We start from the raw sequence: 5,037 nt of genomic DNA on the forward strand, positions 1-5,037 counted from the left end.
ACTGGGCCTGGTGGCACACACCTATAATTCAATCCAAGCGTCGTAGGATACCAAGGCAAGGAGATCATAAGTGTGAACCCAAGATGTACAGTTTAGTGATTCAGCAAGACGCTGTCTCAAACAAATAAAAAAAAAAAAAAGCAAACAAAGGGTTGAAGATGGAACTCAGTGTAAAGTTCCTGGTTCCATCTCTAGTATCACAAGACAAACAAATAAAGCAATTAAAATGAGTGGCACTGAGTTCAATGTTTCCTGGGTTCATTCCTGAGTACCAAAAAGGAAAAATTAAGTCACTGTAGCTAAAGATCCTAGGCTAGAGTAGCGCATGACATATAATACAGGCTCAACAAATATGCACAATTATTACTATTATAAAAATATTAACTATTATTAGTACAGATCGAGTGAACATCCCTTATACCAAAATGTGAAGTCTGAAATACTCCATCATCCTAAATTTTTTGACCATGCACCTGGCATTTCCAGTGAGGAGTTTGCAACCAGTAAATCTTGGATTCCAAAAACCAAAAAATAAATAAATAAATAAACGGGCCAGGAATATAGCTCAGTGGTAACACTCCTGCCTGGCAAACATGAGGTCGTGAGTTGGATGCCCAGGACCCAAAAGAAAACAACTAAGAAATACAAAATCAGACAGTCATGGTCCCAGACATTCCAGGTAAAGGACACTTGATGTTTGTTAACGAGAGAGAAAAGGTCAGACATGGGCCAGAGGCCTGAATAAAAAAATCCATCATAGCTCTGTTTTTAGTACAAATTGAAAGCCATTTAAATAGATGTCTCTCAATAGGGAACAGCTAAGTAAATAATGGAATCCCATGCAGCAGGTAAAAAGAATGAAAACAAAAAACAAAACAAAAACAAAAAAAAAAAAGTGGGGGGTGCTGGGGAGATGACTCAGTGGAATAAGCGCTTCCCTGGCAAGTGCAAGGGCCAGACTTCAATCCCTGGTTCCGCAAGAAAAAAAAGAAAAAAAGAAAACGATCTCTATGGGCTAAAATAAAAAGGCTTCCATGATACAGGGTCCAGTGAAAAAAAGCTAGGAACAGGATACTCAGAGCATGAAAATTTATGTAAAACACAGTAATGCAAATTAGTCCACAAGAGTACACAATGTATGCAAATGCATGCCACAGAGCCTCAGCGGCTGTCTGACAAGACTGTCACTAGTCCACTTGTGGCTATTCACGTTTAAATGCAAATTAACTACAATTAAATAAATCTTAAGTTCAGTTCCTCACTGCCTTTAGTCGTACCCTAAGTACAGCTAATGACTGGTGCATTGGCCAACGCGGACTCAGGATTTCTATGGCTCTGGAACGTTCTGGTGACTGGTACTGATCTAGAGAAACAAAATGAAACTGACTGCAGCAGTTACTTGGGCTTGGGAGGCTAGGGATGACAAGGATTGCAGGATTTTTTCTCTTTTAACACATGTCTGTGGAGCATTTATTGTGTACCAAGCGCTGTCCTCAGCACCAGGAGGACAGAACCAACTCCCTGCCGCTAGAACTTTCTATCCTGCTGGATGAGGTGACAGATGACAACTAAAGACATTTTTTTGTGGGGGGTCTACAGGGTGTTTAGGGGCTCACTACTAGATCGGACTTGTAGTGATTGTCCTGTTCACAGCCTCCCAAGTGCTGTGATTACAGGCACGTGCCACCATGCCCAGTCTCAATTGCCATCTCAGCGTGCCCCCAGGGCCGGGGCTGGGGGCAGCAAGGCAGGTCCAGGATTGAAACCCCAGCCCCTGCCCCTGCTTGTAGGCACTTTAATCCACTGAGCTATTTGACCAGCCCCCTAAAGACTTTTTTTTTTTTTTTTTTGCGGAACCAGGGATTGGACTCAGGCTCTTGCCCTTGCCAGGGAAGCGCTTATTCTGCTGAGCCATCTCCCCGGCCCCAACATTTTAAAAACTTATGTTTTATTTGCTTGTGTAATTTAAACTTTATAAAAGGAAACCCAAGCAGTTTCGGCCTGGACTTCTACCTGATTCTTGTGAACTCATTTCTTCTTTTTCTTTTTTATTCCTGGTTCTGAGGATTGAACCAAGGACCTTTGCACTGAATTATGTCCCCAAGCCTTTTTTATTTTGAGCCAAGGCTTACTTAAAATGCCCAAGCTGGACTTCAACTTGTCTCAGCCTCTGAGAGTGCTGTGATTATAGGCATGTACCACCATGCCCAGCTTCAAAATGAACTTAAAAAATCATAGGGCCAGGTGTGGTGGCACATACCTATCTGTCTCAGCATTTGGGAGGTTGAGGCAGGAGGATCTCTAGGAGCTCAAGGCCAGCCTGGACTAGATAGCAAAACTGTCTCAAAAGTGGGGGAGGAGCGGGGAGATAGCTCAGTAGAATAAGTGCAAGGGCCTGAGTTCAATCCCCAGTTTAAAAAAAAAAAAAAAAAAAGTAGAAAATAGAGGCGTGAGAGAGGTGGGCTGGGGCTAGCTCATACAGAGCCCAGCAGTACTTGAAGGTGTTGGATTTTCTCTTGAAAGCAGTGGGATAGATAGAAGGCCCTGGAGATAAGGCAGAGCACATTTGGGCTTGCTTTTCCCACTGAATTCAGTCCTTTCAGGGGCCGCTCTACCCGTCTGGGTTGCAGAGGGACGAAGGCCATGGCATGTTTGGTTCTCTCAGAGCTAGGGGTACATGAGGGGTGTGGAAGGGGGGAGGCCCTGTGTTTGCCAGAGGGTCCACCTGGGACTGAGGAAGTCCCACGTGGCCTGACCTAATGAAATTACTGATAGAAACCCATGGGGCTTCTTTCCTGCTCCCTGGGCAAGACACAGAAAAGGTGACAGCAGGGCATTGAGAGTGAAAAAGCACATTCTACAAGATGAGAGCCAGCTCCTGAAAACATTTTCCTTTTGGGGGGGTGGTACTGGGGACTGAACTCATGACCTTGCACTTGCCATGTAGGTGCTTCTGCTGCTGAGCTTTATTTTAGTTTTATATTTAGGACAGGGTGTACAGAGTTTCACTGCATAGATTGGACTCGTAGTGTTTACAGCCTCCCAAGTGCTGGGATTACAGGCGTGCACCAACATGCCCAGTCTCAATCACCAGCTCCTATTGCCCAGGGGCGGGGCCGACACGGCAGGCCCAGGGATCGAACTCCTGGCCCCTGGGTCTGCCTAAACAGGCGCTTTAATTCACTGAGCTATTTGGCCAGCCGTGCTGCTGAGCTTTTTTCCCAGTTCCCTGAAACCTTTTTATAAATGCACATCCCCTCTGCCTTTTCTGTGTCCTGTTTAATTCTTTGTTCAGGACACTAGAAACCTAAAAAGAATTTCCCTTGGGATCCACGTGCTAGTCACGCTTCTTAGCAAATCAGCCAGGAGGTAAAATCCCCTACCGTGGGAAAAGATAAAGTTATTTTTCTCCCCTTTTTGTTACTCATTATGTTTATGAGTCAGACCATGGAGAGCTGCCAGGGCATCTGTCTGCCCCTAACCCAATCACGGAAAGGACAATTTTGTGTTCTTCCAGGTACAAGGAAACTTGCCCACCCTGTAGGTTTCACGTGTGTATGACCCGAAAGTTTCATATGTCCCTTTTGCTCTCCCATTTTTGTTCTTCCTAATACTTTCATCACCATGACCAAAGTCTCATTTGCACATTCCCCGTAGAGGGCCTTTGGTCTGTTGCTGTCCTCAGCCGGTCACCCTCTCAGGGCCCAGTGGCAACACCTCAGGAGCCATCCGGGTTCACCTTTCCACCATATTTCCCAGCTGTCGCTGTGGACTCCAGGAAACCTGGGAAGAGAGAAATAGTCTTCAGTGTGAGAGGACTCCACGGGGGCTTCCGGCAGTGTGAGTCTCCTGGGGGATGCCCCGGGGCTCCACAGGTCTCCATTCTTCAGTGCACAGACCTAGTCTTCTCCTTTCTTTTTCTTTTTTTTTCTTTTTTGTTACTGGGAACTGAATTTAGGACCTTGTGCTTGCCAGGCAGGTTCTGAGCCACTGAGCTGTATTGCCATCCCTTCTTTTGCCTGTGTAATTTATGCTGGCCTTAGACTCACTTTTTGGCCCAGTCAGGCTTCAGACTCACAATGATCCTCCTGCCTCAGCCTCCCGAGTGGTGGGATTATAGGCTTGTGCCACCACACTCAGCTTTTCTCTTTTTTTTCAGAAGTGCCACAGAACATACCAGGAAATGCTCTGCCTATCCCAACCTCACCATTAAGCCCCAGTTTATACTAAGAAAGGGCAAGAAATGAGTACAGAATGGGAATCTAAATTATCAGATTAGCATTGTGGTGTATACCATAATCCTAGTATTCCGGAGGCTGAGGCAGAGAGTTTGAAGCAGCCTAAACTACATAGTGAGTTCAAGGCCAGCCTGGACTACAGAGTGAGACTAGATAGATAGATAGACAGATATAGATATCTATCTATCTATAGATATATATGGATATATATAGATATATTCTTATATATATTCTTTTTTCTTTTTTGTATTTTAGGGAAAGGTCTACAGGGTGTTCAGAGTCTCACTACTGGATCGGACTCATAGTGATCCTCCTGTTTACAGCTTCCCAAGAGCTGGGATTACAGATGCACACCACCACGCCCAGTCTCAATTGCTGTCTCAGTGCACCCTGGGAGCAGGGCTGGCACGGCAGGCCCTGGGGATTGAAACCCAGGTCCCTGCTCCTGCTTGCAGGTGCTTTAATCTGCTGAGCTATTTGGCCAGCCCTATAATTTTGTATTTATTTTGGTACAGTGTCTCACTATGCAGTTCAGACTTAGTGATCTTCGTATCTCAGCCTTCCCAGTGCTGGGATTACAGGCATGTATTGTCACACCCAATTCCCGGGCTGGCTCAGAATGCAGTACCAGAAATCAGATCCCAGTCCTTGAGATTGCCAGGCAGGCACTTAGACCACTGAGCTATCTCCCTAACCCAAAGATCTTATTCTTTGGCTAGATCTTTTCTCAAAAGGCAAGAAAAGGGGCCAGGGAGATGGCTCAGTAGAATAAGAACTTCCCTGGTAAGCGCAAGGGTCT

The sequence above is a fragment of the Octodon degus genome, unplaced genomic scaffold (assembly GCF_000260255.1).
Source record: "Octodon degus isolate 3935 unplaced genomic scaffold, OctDeg1.0 scaffold00077, whole genome shotgun sequence".
In the NCBI taxonomy this organism is placed as follows: domain Eukaryota; kingdom Metazoa; phylum Chordata; class Mammalia; order Rodentia; family Octodontidae; genus Octodon; species Octodon degus.